Consider the following 20,783-nt stretch of genomic DNA (forward strand, 5'->3'; position numbering starts at 1 on the left):
AAAGAACAGAATTATAAGGCCCTGACTCCTTAAAAGCTTTTCAGTCCCATACAAACCACTAACTGTTTTTTAAAGACGTTGGACAGTGGGTAACAAGAAAAATGCTGCTGAGTATATGCCATGGCAATTGAATCACCAAAACGAAGACTGTCTTAAAACTTGAGGGGAATGAAAAATAACTGGTAGCTCATATACCAAAAAATCTAGTTATCAGAAAGTGGGATTTATTTGTTTAACAAATTAATTAAGTGCCTGCAGTGTATCAAGAACCATTCAGGGTCCAACAGCTATGGCAAGGGGACCAAAGGCCTTATTTACATGGTCCTTATACTCTAGTAGAATCACAAAAAAACATACCCCTTTAATGAAGGCTGTTCTCTTACTGTTTATCAAGAACTTAACTGGTTGTGTGAAAAGGGAAAGCAAATAAACAAAACTGTAGCCTATAGCAGACTCCCAGCTGCTAACAGAATTATATGTTCTTCTGGGATTAAAATTAATAAAAGCAACACTATGGCAGACAATAGAAAGGCTTAAACTGATAAGAGATGTATTTTCATTGTTTACATGGTGTGCTTTTTGTGACTGAAACTTTATCCATGAAAATCAGAACCAGTGAGAGGGAAAACAAAAGCTATAAATTTTCTCACACATTCAAGGGGAAGAAAAAAAAAAAACTTTTCTGAGGTAAACTGGTTTAACAAGCTACACCCAGTTATGCCTCTGTAAGCCACTTGGCTCACCTTCCCCAAACCAAATATGTATTTCCAACCTCAAATCACAGCTCAATGGGAACAAGAAATCAAGTCTGTTAAGAGATTTACAAAAGTACCCTTCCATCTCATCCTCACACCCAATGCACCACTCTGAGAAATCCAAAGGGAAGGTAAGAAATACTGGACAAATGTATACACAAAGAGAAAAGAAGGGAAAGAGAAATTATAATGCTCAAGAAAGGAACCTGCTGATCAGTCAAAGTTCACCAAGCAGTAGCTGAGGGGAGAAAAGAGTGGAGAGATGAAGGCTGCTAGGTCTACTCAGCACACACAGCAGGCATCCTGACTGGCAGTGCAGTCCCACGGCCTCTGATGTCCTTGTGTGTCCGGCGTGCAGTGATCACAGATGAAAAGAAAGAAAAGCAACCCTTTCTCCAAGGAAAATAGTGTGCAACTGTGGAATTCTGATACAACTATGATATAACCTAAGTGGTCATACTCTGTGTTTCAAAACATACTCAGTCAGATATGGCCATGAGTGTTTCTCAAAGGCCACCTACTCCCAGCCTCAGACAGTGGTAGCAGTTGACCTCAATCTGGTGGAAGCTGAAGATTTCTCAACTCAGACCTTCACTCAATGCCTGGGTAAAGAAGCAAACATGAAAGCATATTTTAAAAATAAATCTGTTCGTTATATATATAAATCAGACGCAAGACATAGCTCTTTCTGTTATGAGTTAGGCATTATTTATATTCAAGGCAAAGAATTAAAATCCTATGCAATAAAGGACTGAAGAAGGGGGGAAAATGGAAGAATAGAAAGAGGATCCCTGAAAACGTAGAAGCCTCTGGAGGTATGAAGCCAGGTAGGTACCTTGAGAAAACAAAGCTTATAACAAAAACAAAATCAGTGAAAGCTAGTATACAGCCTGTGGGTCCTAGGGGTACTCCTCCACACACCAGCCAAGTTAACATTATTAAGAGCAAATGGGGAGTGGGGACAGAGTCTGAGGACACAGCTTGAGGGAAGCCCTAGCTCCTTTCTGCCTGTATCTGGCACAGCCAGTGTGAGACAAGAGATAATCTTTCCTTACTGCCTGGATAATTGAGAGTTTTGGCAGGACCTTTGAGCACACACCGAGATAGTAAGAAGCCAGACGAAAAGCAGACTATGGAGCTGAAACAGATTAATATGGAACTTAGTGATTTGGCCAATGACCTTCCAGCACAATAGTCTGCAGGTCCACTTGGGGATGATATGTTTCATTGGCAAGACACAATTATGGGACTTAATGACTTAATATCAAGGTGGTATGTTCTTTTTGATAATTCATTTTCCTATAGACTATCCCTTCAAATCACCTAAGGTTGCATTTACAACAAGAATTTATCATCCAGAGGCTGATCCAACATGGCGGGCTACAGGAAGGCAGCATTCTGTGTCACTTCGTGACCTATGATTCAAGTAGTGGGAATACTACTTCACTGGGAGTGACAGAGGACCCCCAAGAGCTGTTCCCACACAGGAATCATGGCCACCATGCCGGTGCAGGGCTCTAGGCCTCAGAGTCAGAACAGGACCCCCAACTACTCACCCATGCAGGGCCCCAGAGTGGCCAGGTGGGACTACCAGGCATCAGCACCCACATAGGACTCTTAGTTGTTCACCTGCACAGGAATCCTAGACACCAATCCCATGCAGGACACCCAGCCGTCACCCATGAGCAGGAATTCAGGCCACCACTCCCGAGTGGACTCCCATCTACCAACATGGAGCTCCCCCTGTTGCCTCCATCTTGGGACTCTTCAGCCACTGCCATAGTCCCCTACACTTGGTAGCCTGCCTGCACTTGGAGACATCGCACAGGCTCTGAAGACAGCTGACAGCCACAACACTGCATGCCACAGAGATGCTTCTCTGAACACCCAACGCCATCGCTGAACCCTCTGCCCCCATCCTACTCCCCATCGCTGAAAGCAGCCGCCTCTATCTTGGGTCACCTTCGTCACCATTTTTCGTTGGGGCAACTTCCAGTTTGGAACATCAGCTGGGCAGATACCTAAAATACTCAACTTCCCCCTTTTTCCAACAGCCACTAACCCGGCATAGTGACTGCCCAATACAAAAGAGCACTCCAAGACAGGTGCGCAGCCTCCAGAGTGCAACGCACAAGATCTCCAGAGAGAAAGGTCCCCAATTCAATTAGGAGGTAGAAAGGGAGAGGGTGAGTGAGATAGTTTAGAGACTAATTTAGAGACCAGGAAACTGTGAGGTCTACAGGTGATAAGGAGATAAGACCAGGTGCCCACATCACACAAGTGGGCCCCAAAGGAGATCCTTGGGTGTCTGCAGTCTCCCATCGGGGACTGGTGGAGACCATACCCCACTTCCAGGTGCCCTGCAACCAAGACCAACCCTCCCACCCTGGTAACATTCAGTATCCTGAGGGTAGAGATACCAGCAAACAACTGACAACCCCACCTACTGGATGAGAAGGGAAGCAGGAAAGACACTCATCTCCATCCAAAACAATTCTTTCTTCATTGGAGGTTTTTGTTTTGTTTTGTTTTGTTTTTCTCCCTCTCTATTCTCCTTTCCTCACATCCCCAACATATGTGAAACCAGGTATTTAACATGAATTACGATACTGAGGACTGGGATGTCTGAATTGTACATTACAGTCATGTTGTATACTTTCTTTTTTCCTATTTTTACATTTTTTATGTTTCTTAAATTTATGTGTGTTTGTTTTATGTACTCTACTGTCTTTCCACTTACTTGTCAACCCCAAATCACTTCCTCTCTCTTCCCCTGCTACTAACCAATTTCTTTAGATTCGTCTTTCACACTTCCTAAGATCTAATCACTCTATAGCATCACCTCCTACCCGTTTAACATCTCATCCTACACCTCATTCCCAGTTCTTTGTCCACCATCAGAAACCGTATACCCTTTTGCAAACCCACTGTTTATATTGTAGATAATAATTCAACTGACTATTTCTGTATATTGTGACCAAAATGTAATAGCAACTATTTGGTCTAAGGTTGTATATTCTTTGTATTGGGATCTGCTAACATTGTTCTTCCCCTCAAAGGAGAGGTATTGGAACCCTGCAGGGGCACTATATACATATAGGGTAAACATAGAAATGCCTCGGATCTGCAGTGCTAAAAAACACATGAACAACATGAAAGAACAAGGGAAGAAAGTTCCCCAAACAAATCAAGATGCAACATTATTAGAGTCCATGCTCAGTACAGCAGAAGAAAGAACAGAAAAGGCGTTCAGAATGTAGATAATTAAAATGTTCTGTGAATTAAAGATGATATAAGAGAGCAAATACAGGCAACAAAAAATCATTTTGATAAACAGCTACATAAGCAAAAGATTACTTCAATAATGAAATGGAGGTTCTGGAAAATAAGGAAATGGAGGTTCTGGGAAAAAAACCAAACAGAAATTCTTGAAATGAAAGAAGCAATAAACCAAATTAAAAGCTCAATTGAAAGCATCACCAACAGATTAGACCACTTGGAAGACAGAACCTCAGACAATGAAGACAAAAAATAATCTTGAAAAGAATGTAGACCACACAGTGAAAATATTAAGAAATCACACGCAGAACATTCAAGAAATATGGAATGGCATAAAAAGACCAAATTTAAGAGTTATTGGGACCTGCGACCCACTAGCAAAACAGGCCCAGCGGCCTGCTGAGGGGCAGAGCTGCCCCCTCCCCCGTGCCAGCAAGGTAGGCGGAACTGTGACCACCAACAGAACAGGCTCAGTGGCCTGCAGAGGGGCAGAGCTGCCAACCACGCCTGCAAAGTAGGCGGACCTGCGACCCACCAGCAGAGTAGGCCCAGCAACCTGTGGAGTGGTAGAGCCGCCCCACGCGCATGCAAGGTAGGCGGACCTGCGACCCACCAGCAAAACAGGCCCAGCGGCCTGCTGAGAGGCAGAGCTGCCCCCTCCCCCCGCGCCACCAAAGTAGGCAGAACTGTGACCATCAACAGAACAGGCCCAGTGACCCACGGAGGGGCAGAGCTGCCAACCACGCCTGCAAGTTAGGCGGACCTGCGACCCACGTGCAGAATAGGCTCAGCGGCCTGCTGAGGGGCAGAGCCGCCCCCTCCCCCTGCGCCTGCAAGGTAGGCGGAACTGTGACCACCAACAGAACAGGCCCAGTGGCCCGTGGAGGGACAGAGCTGCCAACCACGCCTGCAAGGTAGGCAGACCTGCGACCCACCAGCAGAATAGGCCCAAGAACCCGCAGAGGGGCAGAGCCGCCCCACTTGCCTGCAAGGTAGGCGGACTTGCGACCCACCAACAGAACAGTCCCAGTGGCCTGCAGAAGGGCAGAGCCGCCTCCCGCGCCTGCAAAGTAGGTGGACCTGCAACCCACCGGCACAACAGGCCCAGCGGCCTTCAGAGGGGCAGAGCTGCTGCCCGCGCCTGCAAAGAAGGCGGAACTGCGACCACGGACAGGACAGGCACAGCGGCCCGCAGAGGGGCAGAGCCGCCGCCCGCGCTGCAAGGTAGGCGCACCTGCTACCAACCGGGAGAACAGGCCCAGCAGCCTGCCGGTGTGGTAGGCACATTGCCCCAATTGGAGGAGGAGCAGAGCCCCTGCCTGCGCCTGTGCGGGAGACTTTGCAACTATACAAGAGTAATACAAATATATAGGGGGAAAATTCAATAACACAACAGTTTCAGCAAGCAGAAAGAAACGCGAACAGTATGAAAAGACAAGGAAAGAAAGGACCACAAGCAATGCAGGTCAACGCAACATTAGAAGAGGTAATATCTGCAGCAGATGGAATGTCAGATAAAGAATTCAGGATATACATGTTTCAGATGATCTGGAGTCTCAAGGAAGACATTAGACAGCAAAATCAGACAATGAAAGATCACTTCAACAATGAATTACATTAAAAAATCCAGGAAGCAAAAGATCAACTATACAGGGAGATAGAGGTTATAAAAAACAAACAGAAATCCTAGAAATGCAGGAAGCAATAAACCAACTTAAAAACTCAATTGAGAAAACTACCAGCAGAGTAGAACACTTAGAAGATAAAACATCAGACAATGAAGACAAAGTATTTCAACTTGAAAAGAACATAGACAGCTCAGCAAGACTGTTTAGAAACCATGAGCAGAACATCCAAGAAATATGGGAAAACATAAAGAGACCAAACTTAAGAGTCATTGGGATACAGGAAGGTATAGAGGTCCAATCCAAAGGAATGAGCAATCTATTCAATGAAATAATTCGAGAAAACTTCCCAGACTTGAAGAACGAGACAGAATCCCAAATCCTAGAAGCCTACAGGACGCTGAATGTGCAAAATCATAAGAGATCCACACCTAGACACATTATAATGAAGATGCCCAACATACAAAATAAGGAGAGAATTTTAAAAGCTACAAGAGAAAGGAAGCAGATTACATTTAGGGGTAAACCAATCAGGATAACAGCTGATCTCTCAACACAGACTTTGAAAGCTAGAAGATCCTGGAACAACATCTTTCAAACACTGAAAGAAAATGGGTTCCAACCAAGAATTGTGTATCCAGCAAAATTAAGCTTCAGGATGGAAGATGAAATAAAAACTTCCACGATAAACAAAAGTTAAAAGAATTTGCAGCTAGAAAACCATCTCTCCAAAAAATCCTCGGCAAAACATTACAGGAAGAGGAAATGGAAAATAACAATGAAAACCAACAGTGGGAGGTAGGACAGTAAAGGGGGGAAAATAATCAAAGAGGAAAACAAACCATGTTCAGTAACATAAATAAACAAATATGGCTGGAAGAACAACCCACATCTCAAAAATAACCCTAAATGTTAATGGCTTAAACTCACCAATTAAGAGACATAGGCTAGTAGAATAGATCAAAAAACATGACCCAACAATATGCTGCCTACAGGAGACGCATTTGATAGGAAAAGACATACATAGACTGAAGGTGAAAGGTTGGGAAAAATCATATCACTCATATGGACTGAGGAAACAAGCAGGAGTGTCCATACTCATATCAAATAAAATAGATTTCAAGCCAAAGTTAATCAAAAGGGATAAAGAGGGACACTACATACTGCTCAAGGGAACCATACACTAAAAAGACATAACAATCATAAATGTATATGCCCCAAACAATGGTGCAGCTATGTTCATCAAACAAACTCTTCTCAAGTTCAAGAGTCTAATAGACCACCATACAAAAATCATGGGAGACTTCAACACACCTTTCTCACCACGAGACAGATCTTCCAAACAAAAGTTGAATAAGGAAACTATAGAACTCAATAACAAAATTAATAAGCTAGACTTAATTGACATATATAGAATATACCACCCAACATCAAGCAGTTACACTTTTTTCTCAGCAGCACATGGATCCTTCTCAAAAATAGATCATATATTATGTCACAGGGCAACTCTTAGACAATATAAAGGAGTAGAGATAATACCATGCGTCTTATCTGATAATAATGGAATGAAACTGAAAATCAATGATAAAAGAAGGAAGGAAAAATCATGCATCACTTGGAGAATGAACAATAGGTTACTAAATGATCAGTGGGTTATAGAAGACATCAAGGAGGAAATTAAAAAATTCTTAGAGATAAATGAAAACACAGACACAACATATCGGAATCTATGGGACACATAGAAAGCAGTTCTAAGAGGAAAATTCATTGCTTGGAGTTAATTCCTTAAAAAAAGAAAAAACTAACAAATAAATGATCTCATATTTCATCTCAAAAATCTAGAAAAAGAAGAGCAAAACAACATCAAAAGAAGTAGAAGGCAAGAAATAATTAAAATCAGAGCTGAAATTAATGAAATCGAAACAAAAGACACGATTGAAAAAATTGATAAAACTAAAAGTTGGTTCTTTGAAAAAATAAATAAGATCGACAGACCCTTAGCCATGCTAACGAAGAGAAGAAGAGAGAGAACTCAAATTACTAGCATACAGGATGAAAAAGGCAATATCAGAACAGACACTTCAGAGATACAGAAGATAATCAGAAATTATTTTGAATCCTTATACTCCAATAAAATAGAAGATAGTGAAGGCATCGATAAATTTCTTAAGCCATATGATCTGCCCAGATTGAGTCAGGAGGATATAGACAAACTAAACAGACCAATATCAATTGAGGAAATAGAAGAAACCATCAAAAGATTACCTACTAAGAAAAGCTCAGGACCGGATGGGTATACAGCAGAGTTTTACAAAACCTTTAAAGAGGAATTAATACCAATACTTTTCAAGCTATTTCAGGAAATAGAAAAAGAGGGAGAACTTCCAAATTCATTCTACGAGGCCAACATCACCCTGATTCCTAAACCAGACAAAGACACTTCAAAGAAAGAAAACTACAGACCTATACCTCTAATGAACCTAGATGCAAAAATCCTCAATAAAATTCTGGCGAATCGGATACAAAAACGTATCAAAAAAATTGTGCACGATGATCAAGTAGGATTCATCCCTGGGATGCAAGGCTGGTTCAATATACGGAAATCAATAAATGTTATTCACCACATCAAGAGACTTAAAAATAAGAACCATATGATCATCTCGATAGATGCGGAAAAAGCATTCGACAAAGAACAGCATCCCTTTATGTTCAAAACTCTCGAAAAACTAGGGATAACAGGAACTTACCTTGACATTGTAAAAGCAATCTATGCGAAGCCTCAGGCTAGCATCATTATGAATGGAGAAAAATTGAAGGCATTCCCTCTAAAATCTGGAACAAGACAGGGATGCCCTCTCTCACCACTTCTGTTCAACATAGTTCTTTTTTTTTTTTTTTTTTTTTTTAGAGAGTGAGAGAGGAGAGAGAGAGAGAATTTTTAATATTTATTTTTTAGTTCTCAGTGGACACAACATCTTTGTTGGTATGTGGTGCTGAGGATCGAACCCGGGCCGCACGCATGCCAGGCGAGCGCGCTACCGCTTGAGCCACATCCCCAGCCCCTCAACATAGTTCTTGAAACACTGGCCAGAGCAATTAGACAGACAAAAGAAATTAAAGGTATAAAAATAGGAAAAGAAGAACTTAAATTATCACTATTTGCAGATGACATGATTCTATACCTAGCAGACTCAAAAGGGTCTACAAAGAAACTATTAGAGCTAATAAATGAATTCAGGAAAGTGGCAGGATATAAAATCAACACGCATAAATCAAAGGCATCCCTGTATATCAGTGACAAATCCTCTGAAATGGAAATGAGGACAACCACTCCATTCACAATATCCTCCAAAATAATAAAATACTTGGGAATCAACCTAACAAAAGAGGTGAAAGACTTATACAATGAAAACTACAGAACCCTAAAGAGAGAAATAGAAGAAGATCTTAGAAGATGGAAAAATATACCCTGTTCATGGATAGGCAGAACTAACATCATCAAAATGGTGATATTACCAAAAGTTCTCTATAGGTTTAATGCAATGCCAATCAAAATCCCAACCACATTTCTTGTAGAAATAGAGAAAGCAATCATGAAATTCATATGGAAAAATAAAAGACCCATAATAGCAAAAACAATGCTAATCAGGAAGTGTGAATCAGGTGGTATAGCAATACCAGACTTCAAACTATACTACAGAGCAAAAGTATCTTATATTTGATAAAGGGGCTAAAAGCATGCAATGGAAGAAGGATAGCATCTTCAACAAATGGTGCTGGGAAAACTGGAAATCCATATGCAACAAAATGATACTGAATCCCTTTCTCTCGCCATGCACAAAAGTTAACTCAAAATGGATCAAGGAGCTTGATATCAAATCAGAGCCACGGCATCTGATAGAAGAAAAAGTTGGCTACGACCTACATACTGTGGGGTCGGGCTCCAAATTCCTCAATAGGACACCCATAGCACAAGAGTTAATATCTAGAATCAACAAATGGGACTTACTCAAACTAAAAAGTTTTTTCTCAGCAACAGAATAAGAGAGGTAAATAGGGAGCCTACATCATGGGAACAAATCTTTACTCCTCACACTTCAGATAGAGCCCTAATATCCAGAGTATATAAAGAACTCAAAAAATTAGACAATAAGATAATAAATAACCCAATCAACAAATGGGCCAAGGACCTGAACAGACACTTCACAGAGGAGGACATACAATCAATCAACAAGTACATGAAAAAATGCTCACCATCTCTAGCAGTCAGAGAAATGCAAATCAAAACCACTCTAAGATACCATCTCACTCCAGTAAGATTGGCAGCCACTATGAAGTCAAACAACAACAAGTGCTGGCAAGGATGTGGGGATAAGGGTACACTTGTACATTGTTGGTGGGACTGCAAATTGGTGCACCCAATTTGGAAAGCAGTATGGAGATTTCTTGGAAAGCTGGGAATGGAACCACCATTTGACTCAGCTATTCCCCTTCTGGGTCTATTCCCTAAAGACCTAAAAAGAGCATGCTACAGGGACACTGCTACATCGATGTTCATAGCAGCACAATTCACAATAGCAAGACTGTGGAAGCAACCTAGATGCCCTTCAATAGACAAATGGATAATAAAAAACTGTGGCATTTATACACAATGGAGTATTACTCTGCATTAAAAAATGACATAATCATAGAATTTGGAGGGAAATGGATGGCATTAGAGCAGATTATGCTAAGTGAAGCTAGCCAATCCCTAAAAAACAAATGCCAAATATCTTCTTTGATATAAGGAGAGTAACTAAGAACAGAGTAGGGAAGAAGAGCATGAGAAGAAGACTAACATTAAACAGGGATGAGAGGTGGGAGGGAAAGGGAGAGAGAAGGGAAATTGCATGGAAATGGAAGGAGACCCTCAGGGTTATACAAAATTACATACAAGAGGAAGTGAGGGGAAAGGGAAAAATAATACAAGGGGGAGAAATGCATTACAGTAGAGGGGGTAGAGAGAGAAGAGGGGAGGGGAGGGGGGATAGTAGAGGATAGGAAAGGTAGCAGAATACAACAGACATGAGTATGGCAATATGTAAATCAATGGAAGTGTAACTGATGTGATTCTGCAATCTGTATACGGGGTAAAAATGGGAGTTCATAACCCACTTGAACCAAAGTGTGAAATATGATATATCAAGAACTATGTAATGTTTTGAACAACCAATAAAAAAAGAAAAAAAAAGAGTTATTGGGATAGAGGACAGCATTGAGTTCCAAACCAAAGGAATGAACAATGTAGTCAATGAACTAATATCAAAAAATTGGGAAAATCAAATGTAAGAGGCTTATAGGACACCACATGTACAAAACCAGAACAGATACACACTAAGGTACATTATAATAAAAATACCTAGCATACAAAATAAGGAGAGAATTTTAAAGTCCACAAGAAAAAAAAATGAGATTAAATATAGGGGAAAACCAATTAGGATATCTGCAGACTTTTTAACCCAGATCCTGAAAGCTAGAAGATCCTGGAACAACATATATCAAGCCCTGAAAGAAAATGGAGACAACCAAGAATCTTACATCCAGCAAAATTAAGCTTTAGATTTGAAGATGAAATAAAATGTTTCTATGATAAACAAAAGCTAAAAGAGTTTACAACTAGAAAACCTGCACTACAGAACATCCTCAGCAAAATATTCCATGAGAAGAAAATGAAAAACAACAATGAAAATTAGCAGAGGGAGGTATTACACTAAAGGAAAAACTAATCATAGGAGAAACCAAGTCAAGTTAAATACCAAAAATAAACAAAAATGGCTGGGAATAGAAATCATGTCTCAATAATAACTCCAAATGTTAATGGCCTAAGCTCACCAATCAAAAGACATAAACTGGCAGACTGGATAAAGAAAAGACCCAATAATATGCTGCCTCCAGGAGACACAAAGGAAAAGATATCCAGAGACAGAAGGTGAAAGCATGGGAAAAATCACACACTCATGTGGTCTGTGAAACAAGCAGGGGTTTCCATCCTCATAGCAAATAAAGTAGACTTCAAGCCAAGTTAATCAAAAGGGATAAAGAAGGACATTTCATACTGCGCAAGGAAACCAACAAGACTTAACAATTATAAATATATATGCCCCAAACAATGAGGTGTCTATGTTCATCAAACAAACTCTTCTCAAGATCAGAAGTCAAACAGACCACAACACAATAATTTTGGGTGACTTTAACACATCTTTCACCACTGGAGAGAACTTCTAAACAAAAGCTAAACAAAGAAATTATAGGACTCAATAATACAATCAATAACAGACTTAACTGATATATATATATATATATAGAGAGAGAGAGAGAGAGAGAGAGAGAGACTATTTCATCCATCAACGAGCGAATACACTTTCTTCTCAGTAAAATATAGATCCTTTTCTAAAATAGACCATATATTATGCCACAAAGCAACTCTTAGCAAATACAAAAATGTAGAGTTACAAACCTGCATTCTATCAGATCATAATGGAATAAAATTAGAATCAATGATAAAATAATGAATAAAAGCTACTCCAACACCTGAAGACTAAATGATATGGCATTGAATGACCAATGGTTTGCAAAAGATATCAAAGAGGAAATTTAAAAATTCTAAGAGGTAAATGAGAACACTGGTACAACATGTCTCTGGGACACTATTAAGGCAGTACTAAGAGGAAAATTCATTGCATGGAGTTCATTCCTTAAAAGAAGAAAAAGTCAACAAATAGTGACCTAATATTACATCTCAAAGCCCTAGAAAAAGAAGAACGAATCAACACCAAAAGCAGGTGAAGACAGGAAATAATTAAAATGAGAGCTGAAATCAATGAAATTGAAAAAAAAAGAAACAATTGATAAAATTGACAAAACAGTTGGTTCTTTGAAAAAATAAATAAAATTGACAAACTTTAGCCATGCTAACAAAAAGAAGAGAGAAAATTCAAATTACTAACATATGTGATAAAAAGGACACGACACTACACTACAAAAATACAGAAGATAATTAGAAATTATTTTGAAAATCTGTACTCCAATAAAATAGAAAATTTCAGAGGCATGACAAATTTCTACTTTTATATGATGTGCCCCAACTGAATCAGGATGATGTACACAATTTTAACAGATCAATTTCAAGCAATGAAAAAGAAGACACCATCAGAAGCCTACCAAAGAAGAAAAGCCCAGGACTGGATGGATACACAGCTAAGTTGTATAAGACCTTTAAAGAAAAACTAATACCAATACTTTTCAAATTATTTCGTGAAATAGAAAAAAGAGGGAGCACTTCCAATCTCATTTTATGAGAACAATATCAACCTTATTCCAAAACCAGGCCAAGACACATCAAAAAAAGAAAACTTCAGACCAATATCTCGAATGAACATAGAGGCAAAAATTCTCAATATAATTGCATACAAAAACATATCAAAAAGATAGTGCACCAAAGTGGGGTTCATCCCAGGTATGCAAGGTTGGTTCAACATACAGAAATCAATAAATGTACTTCGTCACACTAATAGACTTGAATCATATGATCATCTCAATAGATGCAAAAAAAAAGCATTTGACAAAATACAGCACCCCCTCATATTCAAAACAATAGAAAAACTAGGGATAACAGGAACATATCTCAGCACTGTAAAAGCAATCTATGCTAAGCCCAAGACCAACATCAATGAAGAAAAACTGAAAGCATTCCCTCTAAAAAAAAAAAAATGGGAACAAGACAAGGGATGCCCTCTGTCACAACTTCTATTTAACATAGTTCTTGAAACACCAGGCAGAGCAATTACACAGACAAAAGAAATTAAAGGGATACAGATAGGAAAAGAAGAACTCAAATAAGCACTATTTGCCAACAATATGATTTTATATCTAGGAGACCCAAAAAATTCCCCCAGAAAACTTCTAGAACAAGTAAATGAATTCAGCAAAGTAGCCACATACAAAATCAACATCCATAAGTCAGAGGCATTTCCATATATCAGTAACAAATCCTCTGAGAGGGAAACGAGGAAAACTATTCCATTTATAATACCCTCAAAGAAAATCAAACACTTGGGAATCAAAGCCAAACAAAAAGGTGAAATCAACCAAATTAAAGAAGTAAAAGAACTCTACATTGAAAACTACAGAACACTAAAGAAAGAAATTAAAGAAGAATTTAGAAGATGAAAAGATCTCCCTTGTTCTTCGATAGGCAGAATTAATATTATCAAAGTAATCATACTACCAAAAACACGATTCAGATTCAATGCAATTCCAATCAAAATCCCAATGATATTTCTCATAGAAATAGAAAATGCAGTCATGAAATTCATCTGGGAAAATAAGAGACCCAGAAGAGCTAAAGCATTCCTTAGCAAGAAGAATAAAGCAGATGGCATCACTATATAAGACTTTAAACTACACTACAGAGCAACAGTAATAAAAACAGTATGAAATTGGCATCAAAATAGGCTTGTAGACTAATGGTATAGAATAGAGGATACAAAGACTAACCCTCATAATTACAGTTATCTTTTATTAGACAAAGGCACCAAAAACATATATTAGAGAAAAGATAGCCTCTTCAACAAGTGGTGCTGGGAAAACTGGAAATCCATATGCAGCAAAATGAAATTAAGCCCCTATCTTTCACTATGCATAAAACTCAACACAAAGTGGATCTAGGACCTAGGAATTAAACCAGAGACTCTGCACCTAATGGTAGAAAAAGTAGGCCCAAATTTCCATCATGTTGGGTTAGGCCCCAACTTCCTTAACAAGACTCATGTAGAGCAAGAATTAAAATAAAAAAATCAATAAATGGGATGGATTCCAACTATAAAGCTTCTTCTCAGCAAAAGAAACAATGAGTAAGGTGAATATAGAAACTACAGAATGGGAGCAAATTTGTACCACATTCACTAATCTCTAGGATATATAAAGAATTAAAAAATCTTAACACACACAAAAAAAATCAACAAATGGGCCAAGGAACTGAAAAGACACTTCTCACGAGAAGATATACAATCAATCAACAGATTTATAAAAAAATGTTCAACATCTCCAGCAATTAGAGAAATGCAAATCAAAACTTACTCCAGTCAGAATGGCAGCTATCAAGAATAGAAACAGCAATAAGTTTTGGTGAGGATGTGGGGAAAAGGCACACTCATACACTGCTCGTGGGACTGCAAATTGGTGCAGCCAATTTGGAAAGCAGTATGGAGATTCCATGGAAAACTGGGAATGGAACCACCTTTTGACTCACCTATCCTCGGTTTATACCCAAAGGACTTAAAAACAGCATACTACAGGGACACAGCCACATCAATGTTTATAGCAGCACAATTTACAATAGCTAAACTGTGGAACCAACCCAGTTGCCCTTCAATAGATGAGTGGATAAAGAAACTGTGGAATACAGACACAATGGAATATTACTCAGCATTAAAGGAGAACAAAATCATGGCATTTACAGGTAAATGGATAGAGTTAGAGAATAAAATGCTAAGTGAAGTAATTCAATCCCAAAAAACCAAATGCTGAATATAAAGATGCTGATTCATAATGGGGATTGTAGAGACAGCATGGGAGGAATAGATGAACTCTAGATAGGACAAAGAGGGGGAGGTGAAGAGAGGGGGCATGGGGTTAGGAAAGGCAGTGGAATGAGATGGACATCATTACTCTAAGTACAGATATGAAGACATGAATAGTGTGTGACTCTACATGTGTACTATCAGAGACATGAAAAACTGCTATGTATGTGAAATATGAATTGAAATGCATTCTGCTGTCATATATAACAAATTACATTAAATTAAAAAAAGAGAAAAAATACAGATAGCATTGACAATAGGCCAAATATATATAATATAGATATAGACATATGACATAGTAACAGGCATAACTCCCTATGTCTTCATACTAGTCAAGAAAAATTAGAGAAACTACTGAACAGAAATATTCGCAAGATATATGATGAAGTTTTCACAGAAAAAGATGCACAATTCTTTCATTCTTGTAAATATACAAATCAAAATACAGTAACTCCATCCAATCTGAGGTTTACTTTCCATAGTATCCACTACCCATGTTCAATTGTGGGCTGAAAATATTGGTGGAAAGTTCCAGAAATAAACGATCTGTAAGTTTAAAAAAAAAGAATTTATCATCCAAAAATTAATAGCAATGGCAACATTTGTCTCAATATTCTATGATCACAATGGTCTCCCACTTTAACTATTTCTGAAGTTGTTTTATCTATTTGTTCACTGCTATGTGATCCAAATTCAGATGAATATCTAATGCCAGAGATTGCATGAATCTATAAGATAGACAAGATAAATACGACAGACTATCTCAGGAATGGACTTAGAAGTATGCCATTTGATGCTACCTTAAAGTCAGAATAACCTGCATTATGGTATAAACTTGAAGTTATGGTTTAAAAAAAAAGGAGCAAATCAGTTTGAATAAACTCAGTCATATCCATTTGAATAAACTCATCTGAATAAAGTTAGACAGATTTCTATATAGTAAAGTTTCTCAGGAACTGATAATAGGCTTGTGTGTACTGAGACCTCTAGGAGAAGTCCTGTAATACTTGGTCTTTCTAAACTCATCAAAATTAACGAATTTTTCACTAAGCATTTTGTGGTTCAGAATCTTCTAAAAATGTTCATATTTTAATCATTTGAATAAAAAAGATCCTTTGGAAATAAAGGTTTCCATCATTTCTTCTATCTTCTTAAATAGCACATGCTGAATACACTTGAATATTATCTTGAAAGCTCACAGTTATTCTTGTAGAGGACTACTGCTTTTGACTTTGAGGCAATGTAGTTCTACACATGCCACATGGATTTTCTTTCCTTCTATCTACAAGGCTGCTTGCTGTCTCACTACTATGATGCCCTACTTCTACTCCTAACAGCTTTTCTGACTGCCAAAGTGAAAAACCTTCTTGTTTGCCTTGGGTTTAGAAAACCGTGAAAATAGAAAGGCTCAATGTGGAACATCAAAAGAATAATAAAGATTGATAAAATATAGATTCTGATCTTCAGAGATGGACATATGGCTATTTATGTACAATTAAGTTGAGCCAACAAGAGCCCAAAGCATTTATCTGTAAAGCAAATCTAACAACAATCATTTCAGAGGCCCAAGACCTCCTTCCAGATCCAAGGTAAGCTCCAAAGGCCCTGACTGGACTTCTGGTAAGAGATATCTTATCATATCTTATATGCCCATAAAAGTACATCTCTGAAATAATATAACTGTATCAAAATAATCCTTATAAGATTACTCTGAGGTGAAAGGAGGCAAATAAGACAAACAGAAGATTAAATGATTGGTATATAGTTGTCCAAAGTCACATAACCGATTAAGAGAATAATCTTGGGAATCCCCACTATCCACATGCATCCTACACACATTATCCCCAACTATGTCTACAAAATAAAGGGAGCCAAAAACTAGGGGGAAATACGTATATACATTTGTGTGCATGTGTGTGCACACATGCATTTAGCTTTAATAGCTACAAACACGAGAAAAGGCAAAATTAATTGTCTCTAAGAAAAAATTGACCTATGTACTTTTCCATAATCTTGAAATTCAATAAAGATGATACACCAAGGACTTTAATATCAAGGAATTTAAAAGGTGTAATATCTCATAATGCTTGTTTCATTCGTTATTTCGATAGCTAAAAGATAATGTTTAATATACTGTTGGGAATTTTATTGGCCACAATGAGCTAAAACAATATTATGGAGATAAGTCATCACGGAAAATGATTACTTTTTGATATTCATGCAAGAACATGAACTATGGAAAAAACTGAAAGATACTTTCAATCCCTATAAAATCTAGAAATGACAAAGATAGTCCTGGACACTTGGTTTAAATGTTAAATTCAAACAAAACAATGTTTATCAGTTTTATTATGTTTATTAATTTCGAAGACCCATGATTCTATAAAGTTATTCTGGGCTTAATTTATAAAGTCATATAATATTTCTTTTGGGAAAATCAGAATGCTGACTAAAAGTAATCAAGTCATTAAAAGAATATATTTGAAATGTGATTTCACCTAGAAAAACATTTTGTTTGTGAAGTATATGATACTGGAGATGGAGTGTTCAGGAAAGCATCAACTTAGCAGGCTGAGTTGTTCCAATTTAACATATTTCTTGAAGAGACTGTTCTAGTGACTGGCCCTTGATGAGTACTTAAGAAGTGAACTCTTGGAATATTCTGATGGAAACATTTTGCATGCACGAAGCCTTGACCACTCTGTACCACTTTGTGTAGATTATAGTTTGTGCAAGCAATATAATTTATGGTAAACACCTACTTTCCTTCTATAGGACTGGAGTTTCAATAACAGCAAGTCAGTCAGTAGGCACTGACCTGTTAGGTCTTCCCCAAAAGATAAAACTTTGTATGGGCTGCTACAATTCATTGTTATAGGAACTAAGCATGTCCTTTGCAGCTCCCCCAGAATAGGAATCTTGGAAGCTCTAGAATGCTCCTGCTGCACCTCTACCCTTTGCTATAATTAACCAAAGCCATGGGCATACCCATTTCTGACTTCTTATGATTACTTTTAGCAGGTCACTAAAATTTATCTTGGGGGCTCCCAACACATATAATTAAATGTGATTTTTATTATTTTAACACATTTTCCTTAATTTCAGTAGAATAAAATGTAAAAACTAGTCTATACAATCCTGGTAATCAGTTATAACTAGATATATTTTTAAAACAACTTATGTTTAGAACTTAAAAGAAATCTCAATCCCAATTCGCGGAAGCCATGAAAGTGAAATGATATGGCTAGAAAGCAAATCACTATTTCAAAAAGGGGCCAACAACTTTTCCAATAAAGGAGCATACAACAAATATTTCAAGCTATTCAAGCCATACAATGTGTCACAAACACTCAAATCAGCCATTTTAATACGACAGCAATCATAAATAACTTATAAATAACACATAAAGTAATGAGTTTGGCTGGGTTCCTGCAAAAGTTCATTTAAGGAGATAAGTAGTAGGCCAAATTTGGCCTGCTAGTTATAGCTTGTAAACTTCAGTCAAAGTGATTTTCCTTTTTTTATTTTCTAGGTTAAACAAACAAGATTTTTTTTTTTTTAAGAAAGCCTCAAGATTCTCCATTTTCAAAGTTCCCTGGTAACAGATCATCTTTCTGTTATTCAATTCTGTACAGGATTTGTATCCAATCCTGCAACTGATTCTTAAAATCAAAGAGTTTAAAACACTTAATTTACCCAAGAATTGTATTCAGTATTGAACAAAAAAGATCTCAAAATTTGCCTAACATAATCAAAGTTCCTTTTTAAGAAGCCACTGTGAGAGAAGAAGATTTTGAAATGACCTCTTTCTTAAAAAGAATCCTATCTTAGATCATAATGATGAATGATTTGCTAGTCTGACAAACTTCTGGGAACACCAGTCCAGGATTAAAATGAATCTTAAATGTTTAGGAGTCAATTTACATAAAGCTAAACTGAAAAACCTTCTCTACCATGTTAGGTACCTAACAATACTTGTAAGAGCCCCAAATCTATTCAAATTCCTTTGTTTATCATTCACAAATTGCTGATTTGATGACAACTATCTCAAAAGAAACTGAACAAATTAAGAAATTTCTAATAGCTTGAAAATACGGAATAATTATAACTATTGCATTGAAGGCCCTGTTGTAAAAGAAAGCAGTACTATTTGGGTTTTAATTATAGCTATTTGATCTATTTTAACTAAAAAAAAAAAAGGAAGAAAAACTAATACTTCTAAACTAGACAAAGCAAAATACGAGAATCACATTCCTATAAACTGTCTACCAGTCTTGGCTGCAAACTTACCTAGCCCCATCTGTAAAAATTAAATGCCTGTTTTTAAATGGCTTTCTCTCCTTGATTAGTTATAACTGAAAGCTAAGTCATCCAGAGCAAATAAGAACATCAAAACTCAACTAAAAATGAGGACAACATCTAAAACTAAACCATTATGAAAAGGCCTGGGGTGAAAACAACTCTCTTTTTTTCTTGGCAAATATAAAAAAAGAAGAAAAACAAAAGTCAACCTCCACGTATGTGTAGAACTCCAAAACTACACATACAAGGAAAAATAAATAAGTCCAAACAATTTAGAAATATATCCAAAATGGGATAATTTATATTTTTGTTATTACTTCAAGGCAACAAATTGATTGAATTGATATGGCTTTTATTTTAAATGTTCAAATGGACAACTAAAGATAAACATAAAGCAAATAAGGTTTTATTAGAAATAGTTTGTATTATGCAGTTTTAACTTATAGAGAAATTTATTTTATTTCCTCCTACAGTCCATTTTTCTTTTGTTTTTGTAGTGCTGGGATCAAACTCAGGGCCCTGTACATGTTGGTAAGTGTTCTAGCTATGCTATATCCTCAGTCACTTCTACATTTCCTTTTGACTGACTTTCTCCAAATCTGTCTATAATTCTATGTTAAAAATTTCCCAGATGGACAAGGGGGAAAAAAAGATGGCTCAGTAGAAACGAACACCACACCTAGGATGAGTAAAAGAAATTAACCTAAAACAACAGATACCAACAGGTCAAGAACAGCTCAACATTTATTAAAAGAACAAAACAAAACAGTAACAGGTGATTATCAGTTCTGACAAGAGGACTACGAAAAGAAAACAGGGGTAAGCACTTACTTCAACTTATTTCTCCTAGGCTTGTTCCCCTAGACATTAATATCTGAAAATAGCCAGAAATATGTATCAAGACAATCAAATATTAATGTTAGTTTTACAAACACTTTAAACAACAGTAATTCTGGCCTACCACTAAAATCCTCTTGATTTGCAAATCACAGAAATTGAACTGACTTTGAACCTACTAAAATTCACTGAATCAGTGACCAGAATATAAACTCTGGAAACTGATTTCTTAAACCCTGAAATTACAAATACTTTGAATACTTGTCTGCTTCAAATTGCCAATAGTCAGATTAATTACCTACCATATGCCTAATTTTCTTCACAGGATCAAGTGAAACTGCTTGAATCAGAAATGTTTAATGTCC

General features: G+C 37.5%; 1 protein-coding gene and 1 pseudogene across 2 annotated transcripts in view; one reads left to right on the forward strand and one right to left on the reverse strand.

Moving 5' to 3' along the window:
* Spidr (scaffold protein involved in DNA repair) overlaps positions 1-20,783 on the reverse strand; it is a 392,656-nt gene that overhangs the window by 271,771 nt on the left and 100,102 nt on the right. The window lies entirely within an intron of this gene.
* LOC113187418 (ubiquitin-conjugating enzyme E2 D3-like) lies at positions 1,888-16,073 on the forward strand (annotated as a pseudogene).

This window comes from Urocitellus parryii, chromosome 7, assembly GCF_045843805.1.
Source record: "Urocitellus parryii isolate mUroPar1 chromosome 7, mUroPar1.hap1, whole genome shotgun sequence".
Lineage (NCBI taxonomy): Eukaryota > Metazoa > Chordata > Mammalia > Rodentia > Sciuridae > Urocitellus > Urocitellus parryii.